The sequence below is a fragment of the Musa acuminata genome, chromosome BXJ1-10 (genome assembly GCF_036884655.1).
Source record: "Musa acuminata AAA Group cultivar baxijiao chromosome BXJ1-10, Cavendish_Baxijiao_AAA, whole genome shotgun sequence".
NCBI lineage: Eukaryota > Viridiplantae > Streptophyta > Magnoliopsida > Zingiberales > Musaceae > Musa > Musa acuminata.
Window position 1 is genome coordinate 4,227,826 of NC_088336.1, and position 13,507 is coordinate 4,241,332.

Here is a 13,507-nt window from a genome sequence, read left to right on the forward strand (position 1 = left end):
CCTGGGTGGTGCCACCGCCGACCCAGGCGGTGCCACCTCTGGCCAAGAAATCTGGGTCCGAATGGGCTTATCCATTCGGCCCAATTTGAGACTGTCAAGGGCCCAATTGCCCCAAGATTAAGTTAAAGGCTTAGCTCCTTTCTTATTTTAAATAATTTTACCAAAGGCAAGGTTGATACTACATTGTTTATTAAACATTTTAAAAATAATTTTCTTATTGTGCAAATTTATGTTGACGATATTGTGTTTGGCTCTTCAGATGAATCACTATGTGAATCATTTGCCAAATGTATGAGTCTTGAATTTGAAATGAGTTTAATGGGTGAATTAACTTTCTTTTTGGGATTACAAATCATCAAATATCAATGTATTTGATATTTAATGCTAGCATTAAACTCATTTCTAGCCAAATGAGTTTAATGATTACAATTGACGTCATCATTAAAATCAGAGATTCAACAATCTCCCTCTTTTTTATGATGACAATCAATTGATAACGGAGTTAAACTTCACTCCCCCTATCTCTGTGCCATAATTGAGATAAGTCATTCTTGAATTCAAAGCCTTTAAATTCAAGAGATATATTGATAAGTTAAAATCATTTAACCTTATCAATTCCCCTTCATTATTCTCATCATGATGTATCTCTCTGAAAATGATGTCAAAACTTGACGTCCATTTTCAAATTTCAAAAGTGAATGATGGTAATGGTAGCAATTCATCATATGGTAAGACATCAACATGTAAAATTTTAAAGTAAGATTTTGATATCTTAACATGATGCACACATTTCAAGTATTTTAGCAATCATAGCATTTCATCACATGCTAAGATATCAACACGTAAAATTACGTTGCAAGTTCTTGATATCTTAACATGATGTAAATATGACAATCATAGCAAACATGGCATAATGCAAATATGGCAATCATAGTTATCATCAATTCATATATTTTCGATGATGCAAGCATGGCATAATCATAGCATCAATACTCATATATCTGCTTCTTTCAACATAATATGGCATTTATAGCATCAATTCATATATTTCTCCCCCTTTGTCATCAACAAAAAGAAGAACGATATAAACAACTTTTAAATATAAGTGCGATGTCATAAGTAGGTTCATGTCATTTATCTATATAGAGTGATAGGATATAAATTATACAAACATCTCAAGAAAAACATGACATGAAGATTATAGAGTGAAAACTTCTTCCTTTTTATTTGTTATTATCTTTTTGCATGAAGGAGGAAAGCCATTTGTGTAGTTCAAATCGATAGGATATTAAGGCATGCTTTATAAGGATCAGGATATTTATGTGAATCAAATCCTTGCACATAAAAATATCTTCCTTTTATAAGAAGGAATCATCAAATCTATTTCTCAAAGAGAATATTTTTCACATGATAAGTCTAAAAGATATGCATTTGCTAGATGATTCTATTTGTCAAAAATCAATGATGTGAATCAAACTATATGTGACATATGTTTATTATGTCCGAAAGAGAATAATGTATTCATGAAATCCGATAGGAACAGAAAATTTAATTTAATACTTTCATGTAATCGGACAAGACTATACAATCATGAAGACATGCTCATTGTAATGAAAATTTTTGTATTAATTTCCAACATATTATTTTAGGCATATAATGGCAATTAAGTGATTTGATCATTCAATCAATAAAGTCCGAATAATTTTAACAAGTTTATGCATTCGTACACATCAACATCATGGCAATACATCAACATCATGGTAATATTATGTCACATTAACATCATGGAAATGACACATCAATTTCATGGCTATATTACTTTCACATTTATCATGGAAACCAAGACACAAGGTTTTCAAAGTTAGCATTATAGAAATATTTAATTTCAACATGAAATCCGACAATGAGTAACGAGATTGAGCAACGTAACCTTGCATATTCTCACCAATTAATACATCAAGTAACCATATCAAAGATTAGTAGTCATCAAGGCATTGTGATCAAGGTGAGTAATATAAAGAGTTTACAACAACGTAATTGTTACAACAAGAGGTTATTGTGTCCACATATACAAGCTTATTTAGGAGGTGGAAAATTAAAGTGCCTAAATAAAGAGTCAAATTGTCGATGAATTTGCTGCAGTTCAGATAGGATTTGATCTTGTCGATGTTCAAGCCGATCTTGTCTTTGTTCAAATCGATCCATCCGAATCCCAATGTCTTCGATAGATGATGCATGAGCTTGCTCAAATGGATGTGTTTCCTCAAAGGGACAGATCGGAGGAGATTGAGTGCCCCTAAATACTAGTGTATCGGGTTCTGGTTTAAGTTGAGGGGGATCGGTTCTTCTAGGCATTCTAACCCAATTACCGTTTCTATAAACACATCTCAATCGATGAAGTAGATTTTTGTTTATTATGCTAAACCTATCTACTTTCATCACTTCTTCGTCGGGTGGGATTGGAATATCGTAGGCTTTAAGTATTCTAGTGATTATACCATCATATGGAAGCATCATGTCTCTCTTAGATAGTTCTATCATGTTTTGTTGGATAAGGTATCCAAAACAGATCTTATGTCCTTTCATGATCCAATACATGGTTCCTAATTCCATTTGACTTACTTCATCATGATGGTATTGTTTAGGGAGAATGATGCTAGTTAGGATATAATGAAGTACTTTAGTGTTTAGTGGTAGTAGATGTTCACAGCTTTTAGGAACTATCACTAAGTTGGGATTACCGAAAATTGTTCCTAAGGCTTCAACATATGTTGTCCCAACTGTTTCATTGTTCCACGATCCTCTAAAATAAAGTCCTCTATTTTTTATGGGAATGCCTATCATGTCGCAAATGAATTTATCTATAATGGAGATGTGTTGTCCTAAGAGATAGGTAGACATTATTTCTTCTTCATCTACTTGTAGACTGTTGTAAAACAGTCTAACAAGTCTTGGATAGATGGGTTCACTAATTTGTAAAATAGGGAGTAGATCTAGGTTTGCAAACTATTGGATTGTCTCAAAGTCTCTTAGTTCATCTAAATCTACATGTTTTCCCTTATTGACACTTCTAAATTCGAAAGAGAAAAATTTTTCAGCATAATATTTTGAATCGAAAAGGGTAAGATCAAAGTCTTCCACTAATCTCCTCTTCCCTTTGTCCCTTGAGGATCTTCTAGAGCCCATAACTACTGTTATTTAAGAGGATAGTAACAAGCAAGAGTAAATGAATCAAAAATAGAATTTAGAGGCTTCTTAGAGAATACTTTAAGTGAGATCTTCAAGAGAAGGAGTATTTGATTACCTTGTTGATCTTTTGCTTCGAAATGAGGAGTATTTGGGATGCTAAGAGGGGAGAAATGGAGGTGGAGAAGCTTTGGAAGAGTAAAGAGGGGAAGGGAGTGAGTTGGGGTCGGTTCCACTATCGGCCCTAGCTTGGTTTAAAAAGGGGGCAGGATTGTGGGAGGTTGCACCGTTGGCTGGGGCGGTGCAATCGCTTGCAACCCATGACAGCCGACGGTGCCACAGCCTGCAAGTAGTGAGCACTCATTTTGACTGCTGTGTGGTCTGTTTTGAATGTTTTTGACTTGAGAAGAATTTTTATTTATGGAGCAGTCAACTTTACTTACGTAATTACGTAAGAATTTTCATTTTAAGATGAGAAATTTTGCACGATCAAGATAGATCTAGTGACACGCATACTCTACTTCAAATGTCGTATTCATGTTTATGACAGTTTATCTAAGTTGGTAAGCTTTGCAAGTCCATGACAAACTTTGGTTACAAGACGTAAGTTCATGATATAGTTGGATTTGAAAGTAACGAACAAGTCAATTTGATGGGTTCGGAAATCCAGAGGATATGTGAAGGTAGAATCATGGGTTTCCAATTCTAAGGGATCAAATAGGTTTGTATTGCTCTTGTAATTTTAATTTTCTAATCCTCTTTTTGTTATTTAGGCTAGGGAGCATCGCGTGTTGTTTTTGGATCTCAAGTTATGAATATCGAGAATCCAAAGAGCAGGATATTATTTCTTACTCCCAGCTTGGGATGGTTTACGTTTCTATAAGATAGGATAATTTTTAGGTACCCATATACTTTTGGGTGCCTCAAAAACTAATCTACATTATTTGTCATGTTGCATAGAGTTTATCATGGTTCCTTTAGGAACCCAAATTAATTTGTTCGGACTAATTTTCTTGAATGGACAATAATGTGTTTTGTGTCCATGTTTGTAACAAAAGTTGCATTTGCTTTGGTATCGAACATGTACGATGGGGCCTTTTATGAAGGTGGTTGGATTTTGGTGAGGATTTCTCACAAATCCGATTCCACTTCTTTTGGGAACGTGACCCTTGTTTGTAAGGATCATGTTCAAAGACTTGCTACCAACCTCGAATTTCTTCAAGGTGTCTTTAAGTAGCAAGTTTTCCTTTTGGATAGTTTCTAGATCATGGCATTTTATACAAGAACCTAAACTATCATAATATTCAGTTTTTAACTTATCGAAATTACAAGTAAGACTATCATGCTCCTTTTTTAGCAATTTGTATTTTCTACTAATAATCTTGCATTCATCAAATTAGTCATGGAAGGCATTTAATAACTCATCAAATGATAAATCTACATCAATTAAATTTGTTACCTCCTCTCTGATGGCCATTAAGGCGTAATGAGCAACTTGCTCGATGTTGGACTCCTCTTCTTCGGACGCGCTCGAGTCATCCTATGTTGCTTTGAGCGCCTTCTTCTTTGATGTTCTCTTCTTGGCTTGGGGACAATCACTTTTGTAGTGTCCCAGCTTTTTGTACTTGTAGCAAATAACTTGGTCCTTTTTGGGTTCAAGTTTATTTTTTGTGTCATTTTTAAACTTGTTTCTCTTAATGAATTTTTTGAATTTTCTTGTTAGAAGTGCCAAGTCATCGTCACAGTCCTCATCACTTGAGTTTTCTCTCAAGTGGTCATCTAAAGTTCTAAGTGCCATATCCTTCCTGTTCTTTGGAATGATGTCTTCTTGCTCTTCATGAGCCTTGTATGTCATTTCATAGGTCATTAATGACCCGATTAGTTCTTCAAGAGGGAAGTTGTTTAAATCTTTAGCCTCTTGAATAGCAGTGACTTTAGGGTCCCAACTCTTAGGAAGAGATCTTAGAATCTTATTTATGAGCTCAAAATCCGAAAAACTTTTGTCGAGTCCTTTTAGACCATTGACGACATCCGTGAAACGGGTGTACATGTCGCCAATAGTCTCACTCGGTTTCATTCGGAAAAGTTTGAAAGAGTGTATCAAAAAATTGATTTTTGACTCTTTCACTCTATTTGTGCCTTCCTGAGTCACTTCGAGTATATGCCAAATATCAAACGCGGTTTCACAAACCGAAACACGATTAAACTCATTTTTATCAAGCGCACAAAATAAGGCATTCATTGCCTTTGCATTAAGAGCGAAAGTCTTCTTCTCCAATTCATTCCAATCGATCATTGGAAGAGAAGACTTCGAAAATCCATTTTCGACAAGATTCCAAAGTTCAAAATCCATTGAAATAAGGAAGATCCTCATTCGGGTCTTCCAATAGGTGTAGTCCGTCCCATTGAACATGGGTGGACGTGTAATAGAATGACCCTCTTGGTATCCGGCGTATGCCATCTCTCTTGGGTTTTAATCCATTTGAGAGTTAACCCCGCTCTGATACCAATTGTTAGGATCAAGAGCACTAAGAGGGGGGGGAGGGGGGAGGGGGAATTAGTGCCGTGAAAAACTTTCGACGATTAAAACTGCGTTCGTTCGATAAGAGCGATTTTGATAGAAAAGCTTATTCGTAAATCACTTTAACTTGTAATCAAGCAAGATGTAGTTAAAGCGAATCTATAAAGGCAGTTTGTAGTTATGATGGAAATCAGAATGTAAGCGCAAACTGAAATATGATGTTCGTATAATAAAACTGATTTACGTCTAAACACCGATTCGGAAAATACTAAACTTTGAAACACGATCGTAAATTCGCAGAAGGTAGTAAGCTATTGAGGAGGTTTGCAGTAAAGATAATATGTGCAAAGTAAATGCAAACCAGAGAGCACCGTGATTTTAGAGTGGTTCGGTCAATCTTGACCTACATCTACTTCTGGCTTCCTGCACCGACGAGGTCACTGACATCCACTAGAGGCCTTCCTTCAATAGGCGAAGGCCAACCACCCTTTTACAGTTTCACTCCTTTTGACGGGCTTAGGAGACAACCCTTATAAACTTTTCTCTCCTCTCTTTGAAAGATCAGAACTTGGAAGAAAAGAGGGAGAAGAACTTTTAACTCATACAATACTTTTGAGCTCTAAAAATCACAGAGTAAGATCAGGATTTCAGTGGTTTTTGGTTACTCTGTCATTGCTAAAAGGGTGGGGTATTTATAGGCCCCAACCCAGTTTGAATTCCGAGCTCAAAATTATCAATTCCCGGAATTCTAGGGTCTAGCGGTTGCACCGCCTGACTGGGGCAGTTGTACCGCCTGGCAGAGCTCGAAGACTGAGCCTTTAGGCGTTGCCACCTCCTATCAGGGGTGGTTGCACCTCCTGCTAGAGCTCGAAGACCGAGCTCAAGCGGTGCCACCGCTTGACTAGGGCGGTTGCACCGCCAAGCCAGAGCTCGGAGACCGAGCTCAAGCAGTTGCACCTCTGTCAGAGGCGGTTGCACCGCCCAGCTAGAGCTTGGAGACTGAGCCCTGGGTGGTGTCACCGCTGACCCAGGTGGTGCCACCTCTGGCCATGAAATCTGGGTCCGAATGGGCTTATCCATTCGGCCCAATTTGGGTCTATCAAGGGCCCAATTGCCCCAAGATTAAGTTAATGGGATCACCTCCCATTTCTAACTTAATCATCGTGCTAACTATGAATTTCTTAAGACATTTACTATAGCTTGCTTCCGGTGCGTCAATCGCTTCTTTCGGCGAGCTTCCGGCGAACATCCGACGAACCTCTAGCGATGCTCCGACGGACTTCCGGTAATCTCCTAGACTTGCGACGATCCACTTGGCGAGTTCCGACGTGCTTCTTTTGGCAAGCTCCTGGACTTCTCGGATTTGTTCCCGTAGAACCTCCGACGACCGTCCGGACTTCTATCAAGCTCTTGAACTGCCAATGTGATCATAGTCTTGACTCCGGCGTAACTCCTACTGCATGTCTTACTTTCATCGTAGTTAATCCTACACACTTATCTCAACATATGGATTAGATAACAAATGACAATTGACGTCATCATCAAAATCCGAGATTCAACAAAACTAACACTTTTCATTTGTGCAATTTACATTACTACAAATCACCTTAGTCTTCTCTCGCACTTTCACGAAAGATTTCAAGTTTAAATTCCTTTCAAAATGGATTGAATCTAAACCATTCTCATTGGAATCGGTTTTAATTGAAACAAGTTTTTTGAAATAGAGAAAGTTTTCTACTGCACTAATTCACCCCCCCTCTTAGTACCGCTCTTGATCCTAACAATTGGTATCATAGCAAGGTTCACTCTAATTTGGTTGAAAACCCAAGAGAGATGGCATTTGCCGACAACCAAGAGGGTCATTCAATTACATGTCCGTCTATGTTCAATGAGCCGGATTACACATATTGGAAGACTAGAATGAGGATCTTCCTAATTTCAATAGATTTTGAGCTTTGGAATGAGTTGAAGAAGAAGACTTTGACTTTAAATGCCAAGGCTATGAATGCCTTATTTTGTGCATTAGATAAAAACGAGTTTAATCAAGTATCGATTTGTGAAACGGCTTTTGAAATTTGGCACACACTCGAAGTGACTCATGAAGGCACTAGTAGAGTGAAGGAGTCAAAAATTAACCTATTAGTACATTCTTATGAATTGTTTCGAATGAAATCGAGTGAGACCATTGGAGACATGTACACCCGATTTACGGATGTCGTCAATGGTCTAAAAGGACTTGGCAAAGGTTTGTCGAATTTTGAACTCTTTAATAAAATTTAAGATCCCTTTCAAAGAGTTGGGACCCTAAAGTAACGGTTATTCAAGAGGCCAAAGATCTAAATAATTTTCCTCTTGAAGAACTAATTGGGTCACTAATGACCTATGAAATGACATGTAAAGCTCATAAAGAGCATGATGACACCCTTCTAAAAAACAGGAAGGATATGACACTAATAACACAAGAAAATCACTTGAAAGAAAACTCAAGTGATGAGGACTTTAACGATGACTTGACACTTTTAACAAGAAAATTTTAAAAAAATATTAAAATAAATAAATTTAAAAATGACACTAAAAATAAATTTGAGCCCAAGAAAGATCAAGTATTATGATACGAATGCAAGAAGTCGGGATACTACAAGAGTGATTATCCCCAAGCTAAGAAGAGGACACCAAAGAAGAAGGCTTTCAAAGCAATATGGGACGACTCAAGTGCATCCGAAGAAGAGGAGCCAACCAACACCGAGCAGGTTACTCACTATGCACTAATAGCCATTGGAGATGAGGTAACAAGTTCAATTAATGCAAATTTATCATTTGATGAACTATTAAATGCTTTTCATGATTTATTTGATGAATGCAAATCAATTAGTAAAAAATATAAATTATTAAAAAAGGAGCATGATTCTCTTGTTAGTAATTTTGATAATTTAAAAATTAAGCAAAATGATAGTTTATATCCATGTACGAAATGTCATGAAGTGGAAACTCTTAGAAAGGAAAACTTGCTACTCAAAGATATTTTAGAAAAAATTAAGGTTGGTAGCAAGTCCTTGAACATGATCCTTGCCAATAAGGGTCACATTTATAAAAAAAGTGGAATCAGATTTGTGAGTAACTCACATCAAAATCCAACCACCTTTGCTAAAGGCCCTATCTTACATATTTCACCCCAAAGCAAATGTAACTTTTGTTGCAAACTTGGACATATAGCTTATCATTGTCCATTTAAAAACTGTATAGTCCACACAAATTGATTTGGGTTCCTAAAGGAACCGTAAAGAACTCTATACAAAATGATAAGTTAAGCCGATCGGTTTTTGAGGCACCCAAGGTTTTTGTAGAAACGTATACCATTACAAGCTAGGAGCAAGAGATTGTACCTTGATAGTGGATGCTCAAGGCATATGACCGGAGATCCATCTCAATTCTCTAAGCTCACTAGCCTAGACGATGGATATGTCACCTTCGGAGACAACAACAAGGGTAAAATCATTGGCAAAGGAACTATAGGTAACACATCTAACTTTTTTATTGAAGATGTATTATTAGTTGATGGCTTAAAGTATAACCTTTTGAGTATTAGTCAATTATGTGATAAAGGATATATTGTTAGATTTGAATCTAATGCTTGTATTATTGAAAATCCATACGAAAACACATCTATGATTACACTAAAGCAAAATAACGTATACACTATTGACATCAATGATCTTTGCAATGAAATATATTTTTCGGTTTTAAATGACGATGCTTGGCTTTGGTATAGGAGACTAGGTCATGCTAGCATGAAACTAATCTCTCAAATTTCATCTAAAGAACTTGTAAGAGGAATTCCTCACATCAAGTTCGTCAAAGATAATGTGTGTGATGCATGTCAACTAGCAAAACAAATAAAAGACAGTTTCAAACCTAAGAACCAAATAAGCACCTCTAGACCTTTGCAATTGATCCATATGGACTTGTTCGGACCAATTTCTACATCAAGCCTAGGAGGTAGCAAATACGCATTTGTCATCGTGGATGATTATAGTAGATACACATGGACTTATTTTTTGACACACAAAAGTGAATGCTTTAGGTATTTCTCTAAGTTTTGTAAACTTGTTCAAAATGAAAATGGTTTTATGATTTCGTCAATTCGAAGTGATCACGATAGTGAATTTCAAAACCGTGATTTCCAAGAATTTTATGAATCTAATGGATACAACCACAACTTCTCTACTTCAAGAAATCCTCAACAAAATGGAGTAGTAGAAAGAAAGAATAGAAATTTACAAGAAATGACAAGAACCATGTTGAATGAACGTAGCTTACCCAAATATTTTTGGGTTGAAGCCGTAAACATGGCATTCTATGTCATTAATAGAGTTCTAGTAAGACCCTTACTCACCAAAACTCCTTATGAGTTATGGAAAAGCAAAAAACCTAATGTTTCATATTTTAAAGTTTTTGGGTGTAAGTGTTTTATCTTGAATGAAAAAGATGCCTTAGGAAAATTTGATGCTAAATTTGATGAAGAAATTTTTCTTGGCTATCTCTCTATTTCTAAAACATTTTGTATCTTTAATAAAAGAATTTTAATTATAGAAAAATTCATTCATGTTGTTTTTAATGAGGTTTCCGAAATTAAGAAAAATGATTTTGATGATGATGTTAATTTTGATGCTTTAAATTTAAATGAAACCCTTTCTCCATCTAGCAACTTGGATGCTTCTACTTCCGAAATATCCTTACCCAAGGATTGGAAGTATTTAGATGCTCATCCTAAGGAGCTAATCGTAGGAGACACATATAAAGGAGTTCAAACATGTTATTCTCTTAAAAATTTTTGTGCCAAAGCCGCTTTTCTCTCCCAAATTGACACTAAATGTATTGACGAAGCCATGAAAGATTATTTATGGATTATCGCAATGCAAGATGAGTTAAATCAATTTGAGAAAAATGAGGTGTGAAAGCTTGTTCCTAGGCTAAATGACCATTTAGTTATTGGTACTAAATGGGTCTTTAGAAACAAGCAAGATGAATCTGGTATTGTGGTTAGAAACAAAGCTAGATTAGTGGTCAAATGTTTCAACTAAGAAGAATGTATTGATTATGAAGAAACCTTCACTCCTGTGGCTCGATTAGAAGCCATAAGGATGCTCTTTGCCTATGCTAGTAGTAATAATTTTAAATTATTTTAAATAGATTTTAAAAGTGCTTTTCTTAATGGTTTTATTTCCGAAGAAGTTTATATTGAACAACCTCCCAGATTTGAGAATGATAGTCTCCCTAATTATGTGTTTAAATTAACTAAAGCTCTTTATGGTTAAAACAAGTCCCAAGGGCTTGGTATGAGAGACTTAGTTTATTTCTTACTGAAAATAATTCTCTAAAGGCAAGGTCGATACTATATTGTTTATCAAAAATTTTAAAAATAATTTTCTTATTGTTCAAATTTATGTTGATGATATTATTTTTGGTTTCATGAATGAATCTCTTTGTGAATTATTTGCTAAAAGTATGAGTCTTGAATTTGAAATGAGTTTGATGGGAGAATTAACCTTCTTTTTAGGCTTACAAATCAAACAACTAAGTAATGGCATCCTTCTTAGTCAAACAAAATATGCTTTAGATTTGCTAAAAAGGTTTAATATGGATAGCTCAAAAGCTATCAATACTCTCATGAGTACCTCCACTAAGTTAGACAATGATAAAAGTGGAGAAAGCTTTGATCAAACAACTTATAGGGGTATGATAAGAAGTCTACTATACCTCACCGTAACAAGACCGAATATCATGTTTAGTGTAGTTCTTTGTGCTAGGTTTCAATCTAATCCTAAGATATCTCATCTTAAAGTAGTTAAGAGAATACTTAGATATCTTAAAGGAAACATAAATCTAGGATTATGGTATCCAAAATCCAAGAACTTTGAGCTAATTGCTTATGCTGATGCAGATTTTGCTGGATGTAGATTAGACAGAAAAAGCACATCCAGAATATGTCAATTTTTAGGACATGCACTTGTTTCTTAGTCTTCCAGACTAAGAAATAAAACTCAGTTGCATTATCTACAACCGAAGCTGAGTACATTGTAGCTAGTGCATATTGTGCACAAGTTGTGTGGATAAAAAACACTTTAGGGGATTACAAGATTCATCTTAAAAATATTCCCATAAAATGTGATAACACAAGTGTAATATGTTTAACAAAAAATCCTATTCAATACTTTAGAACAAAACATATTGATATTAGGCATCATTTTATATGAGATTACGTTACTAGTCATGATGTTATCTTAGAGTTTATTGATATAAAACATCAATTAGTTGATATCTTTACAAAACCTTTAAGTGAAGAACATTATTATTTTATTAGAAGAGAGTTAGGAATGTTAATTTGTCCAAATGCATGAATTTGATGTATATCTTTTTCGAACTATCTTTATGAATTTCTTGAATGGAGCTTTCATGAGATTATGCCATATCAAGTTTACTTCATACTCTTGCTCCATCACTTTTGATACACTCAATCACTTCATGGATTTCATTGACAAATGCATCTCTCGGATTTATCTCTTGTGAATTTTTATTGAGAAATAGATGATCCTTTCATTATGAAGGCTTATTCACGGAATTTCTTTTATACTTCATATGATGATTCTTTCACATGAATTCTTTCTTAATGAAGGAAGAATTTTTATGATTCCTTTTTATGAGATGAACACTTGCAAGAATGAGGATTTGATTTCACATGAATATCTTGATCCTTGTGAAAATTGAAGCATGATTTAATGAAACTATTTTATCATTTCTAACTTCATTCAAAGTTGATTCTCAATGGATTTTCCTCCTTACTCTCCTTCTTCATGCGAAGTTTTGATAAAAAATAAAAAGGGAGAAGTTGAAGGAAGCTATTTGTTTAATGTTTATAACTTTTAATGTTGAGAACTTATGAATGATACCATGTCATGAATGCTTAAAATATGATTGGTATGAATTTTTTTTAAATTTGAAATATGACATAAATTTTTACCACACTTGAATTGTTGAATTATTCTCCTTTTTGTTGATGACAAAGGGGGAGAAATAATACCAAAATGTGGTAAATTAATGATAAATGTATACAATATATCTCATCATATATACTTGAAATATTTGCTTGATAAATTTTCTTCATTATGATAAGATATCTAGAGCTTAACTTACAATTTTACAAATTGATATCTTACCATAGAATGATAAATTGCTATCTTTGTCATCTTTCATATTTGAAATATCAGACTTGAAAATGAAAGTCATACCTTGAAATCATTTTGAGAATGTTAGATCATGATAGGAATCATAATGTGTGTATTGATAAGTTTAAATGAACTTAACTTATCAATATATCTCTTGAATTCAAAGGCCTTGAATTCAAGAATGTCTTTTCTCAAGTATGACATATAGATAGGGGGAGTTAAGGTTAACTCCGTCATTAATTGATTGTCATCATAAAAAAGGGAGAGATTATTGAATCTCGGATTTTGATGATAAATCAATTATAATATGTTTGATCTAATCTATATATTGAGAAAAGTGTGCAGGATTAACTATGATGGCAATAAGACATAAAGCAGGTGTTGCGCCGGAGTCAAGATCGAGATCACGTTGGGAGTTCAAGAGTTCGAGAGTTCATCAGAAGTCCGAACGTTCATCAAAAGTTCTATGGGAACCAATCGAGAAGTCAAAGAGCTTGGCATAGAAGCTCGTCGAAACTCGCCAAGAAGATCGTCGCAAAGTCCAGGAGCTTGCTTGGAGTTCGCCGGAGCATTGCCG